Consider the following 17,053-nt stretch of genomic DNA (forward strand, 5'->3'; position numbering starts at 1 on the left):
ATGAATAAAATAACTAGAAATAACAGCTTTTCAAACAAACACTGCTTGGTTGCTTCTTTGCACACCACTCACTGCCTGGATCATACCAACTCACAAACGTGCACAGGGTGGTATGGCCGTAAGCGAGAGCAACAGCTACCAGCAGGCCATTTAAAGCAAGCGCACTGCACGCATCCTTACTCTGCTCTCCCATCATTAAAACATGTCTTGTACTGCAGCTCTAAAAAAGAGACAACAGGCCCTTTCCTCTCAGACATTGTCTATTTTTATTTATTTCTCTTTTTGAAAAGGTAAGTGCCACCTCTCTATTCATTCAATTTCACAGGAGTCGTCCACAATACCTTTATCTGCATACCAGTGTCATAGCATCCATGTGGTTTGCTAAAAGAGGGCATACTCAGCTGCACAATGATATGCTAAACACGTAATAATAAGCCAGTGGCCAAAGAAAACTGTTCTCTACTTAAAAAATGACCTCAGGACACTTTCTTTCGGATGTGTCCACCAAATTTTGGAAGCACTGCACTTTGTTTGTACTTTCCTACTCTGTATGTTGCAGTCAAGAAAGAGCAAAAAACAAACCCTCTACTACTTTCAGTAGGAGGCAGGATAAATGAGCAGGCTGTCCTTTGCCACAGAGAAAGCTAAATGAAAGAAAATCAGTCAAACAACCAATTTCCAAGGATAAATAAATCCCAGTTGAGCCAGGGGGGAGTGTATGAGTTAAAACAAACAAGGAAAAGAAAAAGCTTACAGCACCTGGTATTCCCAGGAAGTCTCCCATCCAAGTACTAACCAGGCCCAGCCCTGTTTGGCTTCCAAGATCCGACGAGTTCGGGCCTGCGCAGGGTGGTATGGCCGTAAGCGAGAGCAGCAGCTACCAGCAGGCCATTTAAAGCAAGCGCACTGCACGCATCCTTACTCTGCTCTCCCATCATTAAAACATGTCTTGTACTGCAGCTCTAAAAAAGAGACAACAGGCCCTATCCTCTCAGACATTGTCTATTTTTATTTATTTCTCTTTTTGAAAAGGTAAGTGCCACCTCTCTATTCATTCAATTTCACAGGAGTCGTCCACAATACCTTTATCTGCATACCTATGTCATAGCACCCATGTGGTTTGCTAAAAGAGGGCATACTCAGCTGCACAATGATATGCTTAACACGTAATAATAAGCCAGTGGCCAAAGAAAACTGTTCTCTACTTAAAAAATGATCTCAGGACACATTCTTTCGGATGTGTCCACCAAATTTTGGAAGCACTGCACTTTGTTTGTACTTTCCTACTCTGTATGTTGCAGTCAAGAAAGAGCAAAAAACAAACCCTCTACTGCTTTCAGTAGGAGGCAGGATAAATGAGCAGGCTGTCCTTTGCCACAGAGAAAGCTAAATGAAAGAAAATCAGTCAAACAACCAATTTCCAAGGATAAATAAATCCCAGTTGAGCCAGGGGGGAGTGTATGAGTTAAAACAAACAAGGAAAAGAAAAAGCTTACAGCACCTGGTATTCCCAGGAAGTCTCCCATCCAAGTACTAACCAGGCCCAGCCCTGTTTGGCTTCCAAGATCCGACGAGTTCAGGCCTGCGCAGGGTGGTATGGCCATAAGCGAGAGCAGCAGCTACCAGCAGGCCATTTAAAGCAAGCGCACTGCACGCATCCTTACTCTGCTCTCCCATCATTAAAATATGTCTTGTACTGCAGCTCTAAAAAAGAGACAACAGGCCCTATCCTCTCAGACATTGTCTATTTTTATTTATTTCTCTTTTTGAAAAGGTAAGTGCTACCTCTCTATTCATTCAATTTCACAGGAGTCGTCCACAATACCTTTATCTGCATACCTATGTCATAGCACCCATGTGGTTTGCTAAAAGAGGGCATACTCAGCTGCACAATGATATGCTTAACACGTAATAATAAGCCAGTGGCCAAAGAAAACTGTTCTCTACTTAAAAAATGATCTCAGGACACATTCTTTCGGATGTGTCCACCAAATTTTGGAAGCACTGCACTTTGTTTGTACTTTCCTACTCTGTATGTTGCAGTCAAGAAAGAGCAAAAAACAAACCCTCTACTGCTTTCTGTAGGAGGCAAGATAAATGAGCAGGCTGTCCTTTGCCACAGAGAAAGCTAAATGAAAGAAAATCAATCAATCAAACAACCAATTTCCAAGGATAAATAAATAAATCCCAGTTGAGCCAGGGGGGAGTGTATGAGTTAAAACAAACAAGGAAAAGCAAAAGCTCACAGCACCTGGTATTCCCAGGAAGTCTCCCATCCAAGTACTAACCAGGCCCAGCCCTGCTTGGCTTCCGAGATCAGATGAGTTCAGGCCTGCTTTTTTTTTATTTATTTATTTTTTTTATTAAAAATATTATTTTTCACAAAACTTCATTTATACATCCCATGACATTTGTTAAAAGAAAGATATCCATTTACATAAATTAAAAAACACCTTCCCTCCATTGCATCTTCCACTTTAAATCTCTTAGAGCACAACAAACTTTTGGTGTAAAAACATCATAAAAAACATCCAACATATTTTCACTCTTAAAATACACATACAGTCTTTCCATATATCCTTCTGTTTTCCTTTTAAAAACACTCCAAACATTCAACACAGTTTTTTCTTTTTTAGCGACAGCTCTTCTCTCCCATATTGCACTTTTCATTAACATAACACACAAATTTATAAACTTTTTGTTTTGACCCCTCTTATCCCAACCAAACATCACCACTCTATTCCATTCCAGTACATTTTCATCCCAATCCTCACACAGATCTTTAATTAAACATTTACATTTCCTTAAAAAATCCTCCAATTCTCTACAATATACAAACAAATGTAAAATCCCCTCCTCCTTTTCCCGGCATACTTTACACAATGCATCTTGTTCCATTCCCACCTTATTTAAAATAGTCTCAGTAAAAACCACTTTATGCCTTATAAAATACTCCAAACATTCCAATTTTGTTTCCACACATCTCCCCCTCATATTTCTCCATATACACTCATTTTTTAGATCTTTAAATTTTTGCACCCAGTATTTACTCACAATCGGCTCTTTAAAAACACCATCTCTAAAAGAACAATAAAACGTTTTTACAGTACATCCCTTAAAATCAATCAGTTTTTCTCCAAGTTTCACATAAATGTCTTTCTCTTTTCGCTCTCCATCCATATTCTCTATTCTTTTAATCCATTCTTTGGGTAATGCATTTTTAATGATTTCATACTTGTTTGTTATTTCTTGTTTACTGAATTCTTCTTTTGCCTCCTCCATCGCATCCACAATACATTGTACTGGTAAAAACCCCTCTGTAAATTCATACAAAACATCTCTCACTCTTGTTATCCCCACTTCCATCCATTTCTTAAAAAATATTTCTTTCTCTTGTTTTAAAATGTTGTTATTTAAGAACAGAGGTTGACTTAAAATATTTTCTCTCCCTTGTGGATCGTACTCAATTTTCATTAAAATTTTTCCCCAGGCACTAAACATCTCTCTATAATAACCAGGTAATCCTTCCGTCATCCAAACTTTCGTTTTCATCCATAAAATTCCATCCCCCATGTTAAAATTCCCACATTTGTTTAAAAAATATTTCATAGTTTTTTTCCACTCTATTTTGCTCTCTTCTTGAAGGTATTTCTTAACTATTTTCACTCTCAAACTATTTTTTCTCTGTTCCACATCCATTAATCTTAAACCGCCCTTCTCTATAGTCCCTAAAATGGTGTTATATGCTATCCTTGATGGTTTCCCCTCCCATAAAAAGTCAAGAAAACATTTCTTCATCCTCTTTTCCCTCCACAAAGGCATCTCCGATACATATAAGACATACCATAGCTTAGAAACCATTAAAACATTCAAAATTAAAACCTTCCCTTCAAGTTTAGTGTTCTTAATTTCCAAAAATTTAAGCTTCTCTCTATTCCTGTTACCAGTTCCTCCCACATTTCATCTATTACTTTCCTCTCATTTTTTCCCATTAAAATTCCTAAAATCCTCATTTCATCCACTTCTTTAAAATGAAAACAATCCATTAAAACCATAGCTTTACCAAATCTCATATATACCGTCTTATCCTCATTTACTTTACTTCCAGATCCTTTACAATATTCTTTTACAACATTCATAACTTCTTTGACACTCTCTTTTCCTTTAACAATTATCGTTGTGTCATCAGCATATTGAAAAACTTTCCCTTCAGCCTTATTTTCTTCCATTTCTATCCCTATTATTTCTTTTTTTTTTTGTCTTATAGCCAATCCTAACGGTTCAGAAATAAGTGAATACAATAATGCTGAAAGCGGACAACCCTGTCTTATTGATCTTGTGATTTTAAAACAGTCTGTTAAAAACCCATTACATTTTATCTTTGTTAAAGCACCCTTATATAAAATCTCAATCCATTTGATAAAATTTTCCCCAAAACCATAGCTCCTTAAAACCTCAAATAAATATTCGTGTTCCACCCTATCAAAAGCTTTTTCAAAATCCAGACTAATTACATATCCATCTTCGTTTTTTTCTTTCATATACCATATTGTGTCTCTTATGCTCATTATGTCTGCTATATCCCTTCCCTTTATTCCGTACGTTTGGTTCCTTTCAATTATATTTGGCATTACTTCCTTTAATCTGTTTGCTAAAACCTTCGCTAAAATCTTGCAGTTGTAGTTTTTTAAATCTACTTTTTCTCCTTTCTTTTTATATATCAGTTTCATTAATCCCATCCTCATTCTATCATTAATTTCTTCTTTCTCAAAAATTTCTTTAAAAACCTCCTTTAAAATCTTTGTTAAAATATCTTTAAAACATATATAAAATTCACTTCCCAAACCATCTATTCCTGGACTTTTCCTTTTATTCAGCTGATCTATTGCTCTTTCAATCTCTTCTTCTCTAATTTCTTGGTCTCATTCTTTTTTATCTACCTTGCTTATTTTTGCTTTTATCTGATTCAACAATTTCTTTTTTTCCTTCTCTTCCACACCCCTTGCACTAAAAAGATCTTCATAAAAGAACTTTATTTCTTCTAAAATGTTTTCATTCCCTTCTACAATTTCCCCATTTTTTCCTCTTATCTCTTTTATCGTTTCAGCTTTCCCTTTCTTTTTTTCCAAATCAAAAAAGAACTTTGTGCATTTTTCTCCCTCTACCATATATTTAGCTTTGCTTCTTAACCTCGACCCCTCATATTCTTTTTCCTCTATTTCTTTCAGTTTTTCCTCAATTTCCTTTATCTTTTGTATATCTTTATTTTCTTTATTCAATTCCTTTTCCAAACTTTGCTTTATTTCTTTTTCTTTATATCTTTTGCATTTCCGTATTATGCTACAATACCTCATCGAGAATTTTTTAATTAAAAACTTTACGTTCTCCCACCATATTCTCTTATCCTCTTCAAACATTTTGTTTTCCTTTTCATTTTCTATAATTTTTGTAACATTTAAAACATATCCTTCTTGCTTTAACATCTCTGTATTTAAAATCCATATTCCCGGCCCTCTTTGCAGTTTACTCCAGTCCACTTTAAAAAATAAAACCTTGTGATCGCTAAAACTTGTTTCTTCATACTTAATATTTTCTATAAAATTCTCCACATTTCTCGTACATAAAACAAAGTCAATTCTTGTTTTGCACACAAATTGCCCCACTATTTGTCTCCTTGAAAATTCTTTTTTCTTTTCATTCCTTTCTCTCCACACATCTATCATATTATTTTCATCCATTAATGCTTTTAATACTTTTCTTCCCATATCAGTTTTAAAATCCATTCCTTCTGCCAAGTCTTGTTTACTAAAAACTGTGTTAAAATCCCCCATTATTATTATTTCCTTGTACTTCTTTATAATATTTCTTAAAACATTAAAAAACTCTCTCTTTTCCTTCTCCACCGTTGGTGCATGTACATTTACTAAAATCAATTCTCTTCCTTCATAATTTGTCTCTACCACCATACATTTCCCCATATCATCTTTGTATACAATTTTACTCACTTTAAAAATATCATCCTTCATTAAAAAAGCCACACCTCTCCCAATCCTCCCATCTCCATTATTGTATAAGATACCTCCCTCTCATCTCTTTTTATAATCATTCATCACATTTTCTCTCCAGTTTGTTTCTTGTAGCACAATAATGTCTTCTCTTTTACATTTTTCTTTTACTTTTTCAAATTTTTTCAAGTCCAAAAGTCCTCTGGCATTAAAAGTCACACAACTTAAAACCATTAAAGAGAAAATTAGTAAATACCTAAAGACCATTTTTTTCAGTCTTTCTCCTCCAAACCCTCTAACACTTCATATCTGTTTAAACATTTCACTAATCCTGTTTTCAGGACTTTTATTCTTGCATTTTTCACATTTGGTGCTACCTTCAGCGATCTTCTTCTTATTAATCCTCTCCCTGTTTTGTCCTTCTCCTCCTCCTCTGTCCTTTTCTCTCCTTCACTGTCCATTTCTTTGCTTTGTTTCTTTTCTCTTTGTACCTCTTTGTCCATCTCTTCCAGAACATTTTTAAATCTTGATGGTATTTCCATTTGTGTGCCCTCTGAGTCTCCTCCTTTCGTTTGTTCTTCATCACATTCTTTATCTTCTCTCATCTCTCCTTTATTTATTTCCTCTTCTGTTTCTTTTTGTTGTGGTTTCTCTGCTTCTTGCTCCTCTTCATTGTTTCTTTCCTCCTTGTTGTTTCTTTCATGCATTTGCCCGTTCACCAGTTCTCCTTCCTCCTCTTCCATCCAACACTCACATTTATTTAAAAACTCTTGGCATTCCAGGCACTTAACGGCATTACAGTCCCGTGCGAAATGTCCCCTCTCCTCGCACTTGTAGCACTTAAAATCAGGGCAAACTTTTACTAGATGCTCCGGGCTCATACACAGCCGACAAGTCTTCACCTGGTGACTGTGTACCACCCGGAAATATTGCGGCCCTTCTTCTGATTCCAGTTTTGTGCTGTACGGTAGGGAAACCACGTCTCTAGGGAACCTCGCTTTGACAAACCTAGTGCCATCCTCAATGTTAGTGCCCGGATAGAGTCTCCTTTTAATTTTTGATATGGGGAAAACCCCCCACCCCTTCAATTTTTCTAAAATCCCTTCATCTTCCAAGTAAACGGGCAAATGCATGAAAGAAACAATATAGTCCCTGTTCTGCAGTTTTTTTTACCTCACAGTTAGCTCCTTTTACTGTCAGTCCATCTATGAATTCGTCACACATTTCTTCTTTCTCCAGCGTCAGTTCATACTCCTTTCCTTGTCTTGGTCTTACCGCCAACATTTTTCCTCCTCCAATTCGCTCCATTACTGCCTTGATAATATCCTCTGCTTTTGCATTAATCACTCCATCCACATTCACAATTACTGTTGCCTCTTTCAGGTACTTCTTTCCCACAAAACTTTTCCTCGCTTCTCCATCCTTTCCGTTTCCAGCTCGTTGTCGGTATTCCAGTCCATTGTTGTTATTTCTCCGTGTCTCTCCAGCCATTTCCGAATCCATACCAGTAAATCCATCCATTTTGACAAAAAACAAAAAACACAGCCAAAAAAAAACAAAAAGACAAAAAAAAACCACCTTCCAGACAGCGTTAAGCTGCTGTTAGGTGGTTTAAAAAAAGCAAAAAACTACAAATAACAAACAAAAAATGTCAAAAGAAAAAGTCTATACAACACGAAAAAAACAAACAAACAGAGGTGTGGGAGAGCCTTCCTCTCCCAACTGTTGCCAAACTCACTTCCTGCTTGCACTCTAGCGCCCTCAGGGTGGTATGGCCGTAAGCGAGAGCAACAGCTACCAGCAGGCCATTTAAAGCAAGCGCACTGCACGCATCCTTACTCTGCTCTCCCATCATTAAAACGTGTCTTGTACTGCAGCTCTAAAAAAGAGACAACAGGCCCTTTCCTCTCAGACATTGTCTATTTTTATTTATTTCTCTTTTTGAAAAGGTAAGTGCCACCTCTCTATTCATTCAATTTCACAGGAGTCGTCCACAATACCTTTATCTGCATACCTGTGTCATAGCACCCATGTGGTTTGCTAAAAGAGGGCATACTCAGCTGCACAATTATATGCTTAACACGTAATAATAAGCCAGTGGCCAAAGAAAACTGTTCTCTACTTAAAAAATGACCTCAGGACGCTTTCTTTCGGATGCGTCCACCAAATTTTGGAAGCACTGCACTTTGTTTGTACTTTCCTACTCTGTATGTTGCAGTCAAGAAAGAGCAAAAAACAAACCCTCTACTGCTTTCTGTAGGAGGCAAGATAAATGAGCAGGCTGTCCTTTGCCACAGAGAAAGCTAAATGAAAGAAAATCAATCAATCAAACAACCAATTTCCAAGGATAAATAAATAAATCCCAGTTGAGCCAGGGGGGAGTGTATGAGTTAAAACAAACAAGGAAAAGCAAAAGCTCACAGCACCTGGTATTCCCAGGAAGTCTCCCATCCAAGTACTAACCAGGCCCAGCCCTGCTTGGCTTCTGAGATCAGATGAGTTCGGGCCTGCACAGGGTGGTATGGCCGTTAACGAGAGCGGCAGCTACCAGCAGGCCATTTAAAGCAAGCGCACTGCACGCATCCTTACTCTGCTCTCCCATCATTAAAACATGTCTTGTACTGCAGCTCTAAAAAAGAGACAACAGGCCCTTTCCTCTCAGACGTTTATAAAACTACATAGTTTAGTAGTTGAAGGACCAGGACTGACTACTTTATTCTTTTACTCTGGGAACCCCTGTAGGTGCAGAGCAGACCCTAATGCTGCGACGTCTTGGAGAGTTTGGCGATGTTGTGCGTAGCATGGACAAGAAAATGGACGCTATGCTGCAACATTTCAGTGCCAATGTGTCTGTTGGAAAGTTATCCCTGCCAGGGGATCTGTTACTCCCCCCTAGACACCCAGGAAGATTTGGCGTTGCTTGACAACAGTTTGAGGCAGGATAAAGAGCTCCAGCAATGATTTGTAAGTGTGCTGATTTCGTTTATAATGCCATAGGGTAATCTAAAAAGTAAAATTAAGATTATACACTGCATATTCTACAGTCTGAATCCACAGCCTGTCACATTTAAAATTTATGAGACGCTTCAGAGAAATGTAATTTGTAACACTTTTTTTTTGTATTTTCAGCTTCGGTTTTTGGCAATCAAATGTGGGAGGGACCTAAAGACAACCGTGTGGCGAATGCTTCAGAGTATCTTCTCTAATCACCTTTCCATCAATACAACCTGGACTGGTGTAGGGGATAAAGCATGTTTTAGAGACATGTTCCTGAAGACCATTGTTCAAAGTAAGTTGGATATTTTTTTTATATTTAAGTAGATGTGTATGACCTTATGCCATTCAAATGGAAGAACAGATCTTTATTTTCTACAGGAGCCATCTGTAAGAACCCGGCAACCCAGGATGCCCAGGCTGACTACTGACACCCCAGCATCACTGACAACTGGAACCCTTTCTTTATCCTGCAGTCAGTAACATCAAGACCCCTAAAAAAGCCTGCTAAAAGTGTCAGACTACACTCACCCAATCCACACTGTTCACTGTGGAAATTGCTCTTTTTTTTTCTTTTTTTTTTCTCTCGTGACCCTGCCTTGAGGGCAGCTCCTTGGATGAATATGGGATGGTTTGTCCTTTTATACAGGTGCATGAGGAATCACTGAACATATGCCAATTTGCACTGCCTCATTCTGGAGGTCGGGGAAAACCGGTGTTTTTTAGCCCACTATCCCACGCAGACACCAACCACTCCAGACATTCTGATTGGCTGTGTTCTTTACAGCCAGAATTTCTGCTGTTAATTGTATTTGTTCCCACTTGTTGTCATGTGTAAGTTGAATGTCAAAATTTATATTATACCTGTTATCCTGCACATTCTTTGATACCAAAGATCTCAATTATTTCATATACAATTTGCTGCTTATTTCATTGTTACAGTGCTTAACTATTCTATTTTTAAATATAGCTTGTAAATCCTAGATTATACATCTAATACTTCATATCTGCACACTATCTGGTATCAAATATTCTACCTACCGTGACTTTAGTATTGGCTTATTTCATTCCGTCAGTGCTTAACGATTCTATTATAGTTTGTAAGTCCTATTTCATACCTCTGATACTTGATATTGCACATTAACTAGTACCAAAAATTCAACTTTCATTCCGTCACAGTGCATAACTGTTATTCTATTGTTAAATATAGCTTGTAAATCCTTGTGCCACAGGTCAGCATTGCAGTTATAATGGTATATTCTACTCCAGAGCTTTACTCTAAATTATTACCACTTATCCTATTGTTAGAAATGACTTGTAAATATGATGTTATACCTCAATTTATTTGGTATCCTGCACTTTATTTGGTACCAAATATCCTCATTGCTTATGTTTACTGGTAATTCTTTTCATCCCAGAGCTGACCTCTTTATATTATTAACAATTATTGTAAGTGTTACAATAGTGTTTTTTTTTTAATTTTTTTTTACCAAAATTGAATTGGAAACCTGCATGTTCTTTAGTGTGTGTGTGTGTGAGTGTGTATATATAATGTTTGTATTTTTATGTTATTTATATTTCAGTGATCTGACATCTTGTTTCAATGACAGTTACTGTACTTTGAAATGTGGAATTAAAATGCCAAATGGAAATTTGTCTGGTTTGATCAATCATTATTCTTGATAAACTGCATGCTAAAAAAATATATATATTCAATATAACGGCGGCGGAACGGTGGATGGCCAGTAGGCCGGCCGCAGAACGAAGGCGGATGGCACTTTTAAAAAGCGGCTGCCGCCGCCGGTGCGCCATCAAACGTGTTTGCGATAATACCATTCTGCCGCTTCTCCTGCCTCCGGAGCACCGCCAGCGGCCCGCTGACTCACTGCTATCTGGGTATATGGTAAATAGCACAGTGTGTCATATCAGAGATATCCGACATAGTAACACATTCAGCTTGAGACTGATGAACAATTTCAAGAGAAGCATGATTACAGTTATTTCTAATTTATACAAGACCAAAAGTCTGGAATGCCCGAAGCATTTGCAACATCTAATCTAAGTGTTTATTGTAACACTTACAGCAGAAACAGTGTTTAGCACAGTTGCAAATTTAAAAAATAGGCTGTCATAGTACTCTTTACTGATTTATAAACTAGTAAATTTCTGTTGTTACTATGTTTTTTCTTTTTATCACATCACTCTGTTTTGCCCAATCTTTCTTTTCATATGCAAACACATTGACTTGCAATGTTTATATCTCAGTCGCTACATTTTAGTTGCTTACACCCGCTCATTCTTTTGAAATGTTGCGAGTTCGTTGCAGCAAAGTAAATAAACAATAGCGACGGTGTTCATTGATTTTAGAATTAAAGTTCCAGTTGCAAACCTCCCTTGAATACCAGAATAAAACTTTGGATGATGTTATCTCCAGTTTAAGATCTCTCGTCGCTTGGGTGAACAAAGAGATTATGAATTTGCAGATCAAGAGCTATAATTTCCTTGATACACATATGGTTTGTCTAATATCTTTGGCCCCACCGGATTTTCTCGGTCTCCGGTCTAACAGTGGGTATTCTGACTCGTTCTACAGAATGTGTCTAACACTTCTAAATAGGCAAAAAATAATAGACTTACCACAGCAGATGAAGATAGGGAAGATGATCAAACCTCATGTTCTGTGTATTGTTGGAACTGAATCTCGCGCTTCGAAAGACATCACTTGCCTGTGGTTGGGAGATCACGGAAGGGCTGTCACCACTTTGTAAGTGTCACGATCCCCTGTTGTCTGCGCCGTGTTGTACTACAATTCCCATGATTCCCGGCCCTCATCACTCTGTCATTGTTCGCACCTGATTGTCGTTTGTGATCATCCTGTGTCTGTGTATTTAAACCCTGTTTGTTTCTCCATTCCTCTGTCGATTGTTGAATGTTTCAGATGTGTTTATGTTCTGATGTTTGCGCTGTTTCCTGTCTTGCCATTGTCATCCTGTCGTGTTCATCCAGTTCTGTGTACCTCCGATGTTTTCATGTTTTAGTTATAGTTTTCCCCTGTGGATGTTTCATTTGTTCCTGTTTGTTTTGTTTTCACTTTGATTAATAAAGAACCCGCAGTTAGATCCCCACTCCTCGTCTGCCCTCGTCTGCATTCCTAACAGTAAGCCCGTTTATCGGTCCAATGGCGGTCTCCAATAATACGGGTGAAGGTTGCGCGTTACTGTCTTTCTTATTACACAACACAACAAGATTAAATGAAATACATTTTCTCTTATGTATTACCTCGTTATTTAATCTGACTCCATAAATGAAAAAGGTTTTAATGATATCTGAGCATCATTAAAAGTGAGCGAATGTTTGATTATTCTTTTAACTCCTTTAATTATATTTTACCCGTTTAGATTAAGAAACTTTGTCGCTTTGAGGTCCTCGCGTGTTTTTCTCTACACTGCGGGTCTCACGATCACAAGCGGCCAGTATTGGATCATCAAACAGAGGTAATTGCTATATACCTGAGATTGGTCACATTCACGCTCACACAATCAAAGATACTTCAGTATAGCCCCCATGGAATTGCATACACTTGAATGTAACTTAACGTTTTCTTCAGTAGAGGTCACGGCCACTATTACAGATGTAAGTTACCCAACATAACTTCTCTTGTAATAGCTTTGGATTGGCCATGAGTGGTTTCCCACGTACACTTATCTGGAGAAACATCAAATTAAAACAGAGGTAAGACACCCGAATTTAGATTGGTCAAGCAGCATTTGCTGTTCTGAATGGAAATTCCCTTTTTGTCTTTGCAAACCAAGTACACTTGAATTGATGGCAAATATTAGTCGTCACTAATCTGACGCAGACTTGCGGTAACATACGAATCGTTTAATCTGTTTGGAAACACAATGTCAGAGTCAGTCAGAATAAAATCAAATGTTGACAATTTATTGATCAGGTGAGACGCGCCAACATTGAGACCGAGTCCAACTCCATACCGAGAAAAGAGATGCTCTGAACCGGGACGAGCTTGCTCTTTTCCCAGTTGAACCGAAGCCCCAAGCGGCTAAGGTGCCTGAGCACCAAGTCCCTGTGAGCACACAACATGTCTTGCGAGTGAGCTAAGATTAGCCAGTCGTCGAGATAGTTGAGGATGCGGATGCCCGTTTTCCTCAGTGGGGCCAGGGCTGCCTCTGCAACCTTCGTGAAGGTGCCTGACCCTCGAAGGCAAACCGGAGAAAGGGTCTGTGCAGAGGAAGGATCGAGACATGAAAGTACGCATCCTTCACGTCTACCGCCGCGAACCAATCCAGATGCCGGACGCTCGCTAGAATGCATCTCTGCATGAGCATCTTGAACAGGAGTCTGTGCAGAGCCCGGTTCAGAACTCGCAGGTCGAGGATTGGCAGCAACCCGCAGCCTTTTTTAGGTACGATGAAGTAGGGGCTGTAAAACCCCTTCTTCATCTCGGCTGGAGTGACAGGCTCTATAGTGCTCTTCTGTAGGAGGGAGGTGATTTCCGCATGCAAGGCAGCGACGTTCTCCCCTCTCATCATGGTGGGACGGACGCTGTTGAACCTGGGTGGGCGCCTGGCGAACTGAATCGCATAGCCGAGTCGGACAGTCCTGATCAACCAACGCAACGGTGCTCTGGCCCCAGGAACCAATTGTCGAGCCGCGAGGGTTCGGGGGGAGGCGGAGGATTCCACTCCAGCCTGACACTCGCGGCTGCCCGGGCAAGCATGGCTGTCAGCTCCGCGTCAGCCTGCGACTGAGCCGCCGCACCCGAGGGTGGGAGTTCAGCCGAGTCTTCAGCGTCAGACACGACGAACCCTCTCTCCGATGCCGCGATCGAGATCTCATCGTCGTCAGGCGCTCCGAACGAGATCACGGGTCCGCTATGAAGCGAACCGGCAACCACGCCCCAGCGCTTCGTTGGAGCATACGAGCGTGGTGGGGAGTGGGAGGTCCATGGGGTTGTACCCGGCAGAGAGGCTCCAACTGAGGTCCCCATATCGCCCCCAGCGCTAGCCGACACCTCCTCATACCCGTAGGTAGAAGGACCGAGTCGGGGAGCGGCTTACGAGTGCGAGCCGCGACCGCAAAGTAGCCAAAGCCATGCTCTCGCAGTGAGAGCATGAACCATCCATGAACGTTGACTCTGCGTGGGTAGCACCCAGACACAAGAGGCAGCGATCGTGGCCATCAGACGGGGAGAGAGAACGACCGCAACCAGGAAACACACGCAAACAGAAAGACATCTTGAAAAAGACGCTTCACCGTTTGTGCCACTCTTTTAGAGAAATATACTCTTTTAATGGTGTTTTTATATATACAGTATATATATAGTATATATAAACAAAGTTATTCACTCCGTAAGCTCTTTTATCAGCTGCTGAAGCGCCAATGGGTGTGTGCTCAGCACAACGTAGTATGCAACAGCTTGTAGAGATGAAAGAAACAGCAGAGGAATTCAGCTCTGTGACTGCACTCTTGGCTCCGAAGAAGATATCTGATTTGTATTTGCAGCGTCACTCCTTTTATATTAGTATGTCTGGGGGAGTGGCATGCAAATTCCACACGCCAATTCTCATTGGCCTTTTCTCAAAATCAGAGATGTCCGGGCTCCGCAGGAGCGACCCCTAGCGTTAACTCATCGACACAACACTGAGTGAGTGACAGATGGGGAACTAAAATTACTAGTTGGTAGACTAGTCTCTAACTTTAATGAAAATATACAAATGTTTTTACATTTAAAAAAAAGAGTTTTCAAAATTTTCTCTCGAGACACCCCGAACCCACATTCAGCATTATTTCACTTGGGTATCTGAATCTAAAGAAATATAAAAAATATTTTATTTTAATTAAAAATATTCCAACAAATACTGGACTGCTGTCACTATGCTTCAGAACAAACAGATGATCTTTTAACATTCATTTTCAATTGTTAAACGGTAAAAGTGGTAAAAGATCCCGCAGACCCCACTGCTTTGGCCGTCTCTGGACCCCCTGTGCAGTTTTGTAGAGACTATTTTGACCGTTTAGAATTTATTTTGTATTTTTTTTCCGTCAACTTTGAGGAAAGAAAAAAAGAGAGAGAGTGCAATGTGTAAATTTATATTGTGATAAATATCGATATCGAACAATATCGCCCAGCCCTAGTGTACGATTATCTAAAGGGATTATGTTTTATACACCTGTTTCTGCAGGGGTTTGTTAAAAAGCTTTAATATCATGTAATGTGGAAACAAACTCATTTATCGATATTACTTAATAAAGTGAATGTTCAGGGGTCTGTGTATCTCAGCGAGTATTGACGCTGACTATCACACCTGGAGTCGTGAGTTTGAATCCAGGGCGTGCTGAGTGACTCCAGCCAGGTCTCCTTAGCAACCAAATTGGCCCTGTTGCTAGGGAGGGTAGAGTCACATGAGAGTAACCTGCTTGTGGCCGCAATAATGTGGTTCGTTCTTGGTGGGGCGCGTGGATGGCGTGAAGCTTCATCACATGCTAGATCTCCATGGCAACGCGCTCAAGCCACGTGATAGATGCGCAGATTGATGGTCTCAGACGCGGAGGCAACTGGGATTCATCCTCCACCACCCGAATTAAGGAGAGTAACCGCGCCACCACGAGTGCATGCAAGAGTGCATTGGGAATTGGGCATTCCAAATTGGGAGGAAAAAGGGGATAAAATAAAGTGAATGTTTATTACTTTGTATATCTCCCTGAGTGTGGACATGTTTGTGTGACATCATGCACCTGCATCTCGCAGAAATCAGTGTTGAGAATTTCTGCACGAACTACAAGTTGTAATTCTGACTTCAAGATGCATCTATTGCACTTTTCCTAGTAGGAAGTTGTAAAATCCGACTTTCTGAGTTGAATGGAACGCAGCACTAGTTTTCAAAACTTGATCCGACACTGAATGCTCCAGCAGCCTAATTTACACTTAAACTCCTGATGTTGCTATAACAACGCAAAGCACTTATAAATTTACTTGAAGTGAAAATCAGTCCTCCTTTCCGGTTTAATAAATTAAATAATCACACGGTCATGCAGAAAATCTCGTGTTTTTAAATCCATAAGGATCTCTTTCTTAATGGCGATAGCGGCAGTGATGAAGCTCTCGCACTCTTCGCATTCAAATTACGTCACTTAAAGCGTGATTTGTGTTACTCAAGGCCATCTAGAAGGCCTCGACCGGGACATATCCTAAACATCACACCCACCAAGAACAAATAAATCAATCTGATTGGTTGATGAATCTGGCAATCTGACTTTGAATGGGTAACTATATGCACTGTTGAGGGATTCTAAACCTATGGCCTGAGGGGGTGGATCTCAAACTTGCGTGCTGCTTCGGGCATGTGATTTGTGAAACAGTTGTCACAATTTTCTTGTAAACATAAAGGAATAAATTATATATTTGGTTACATTTTGAATTTTTCTCTATTCGTTTGTAGATTAAGAGTAGAAACCGATTAAAATTACATTAGGCAAAAAGGTGATTGAGAATGAAAGGATGAAAAATATGTATTTATTTAGCATGTTAGTCCAGCAGAGAAGGCTTTGGCCTTGAAACTGTAATTTTTAGGTATAGTCCAGACCATAAGTATCTGGACTGTTCCACAGGCTCCATGCTTCTCCACATTCGATTTTACATTAAATAATGGAGACTATTGTTTTTTTTTATGTGTTTTTAATTTGTCATAGTATCTTGAGTTTCAAGCGTCTGGCTTTTATTTTGAAACATTCTCGTAATTTGACACGTTTTGTCACTAGAAGCTTCACAGCCTGGAGAAATGGTTTGCTAAATCCCCAAGTGTGACTATAGTGCACAAATGCCGTGATTTTTATTTTTTTAAATCAGTAAACCGTACACTTAAAATGTGATGCATGTTTAGCCGTGGATGAGTGCTCTGCTCTATCATCTCATACAAATGTGAATGATTCTCCATGTCTGAGGAGTTTTCAGTGCACGATTAGTGCTGTATTACAGTCTTTCACGGTTTAAGAAGCACATCATGATTTAAATGTTGTAATTTTTCCAGTTTAGT

At 39.5% G+C, this 17,053-nt stretch overlaps 3 pseudogenes; all 3 read right to left on the reverse strand.

The window, feature by feature from the left end:
- Positions 1–747: 747 nt before the first annotated feature.
- LOC127621530 (uncharacterized) lies at positions 748–866 on the reverse strand (annotated as a pseudogene).
- A 623-nt stretch (positions 867–1,489) lies between these two features.
- LOC127621532 (uncharacterized) lies at positions 1,490–1,608 on the reverse strand (annotated as a pseudogene).
- A 6,811-nt stretch (positions 1,609–8,419) lies between these two features.
- On the reverse strand, positions 8,420–8,538 carry LOC127621531 (uncharacterized; annotated as a pseudogene).
- Positions 8,539–17,053: the final 8,515 nt, after the last annotated feature.

The sequence above is a fragment of the Xyrauchen texanus genome, chromosome 27, assembly GCF_025860055.1.
Source record: "Xyrauchen texanus isolate HMW12.3.18 chromosome 27, RBS_HiC_50CHRs, whole genome shotgun sequence".
Lineage (NCBI taxonomy): Eukaryota > Metazoa > Chordata > Actinopteri > Cypriniformes > Catostomidae > Xyrauchen > Xyrauchen texanus.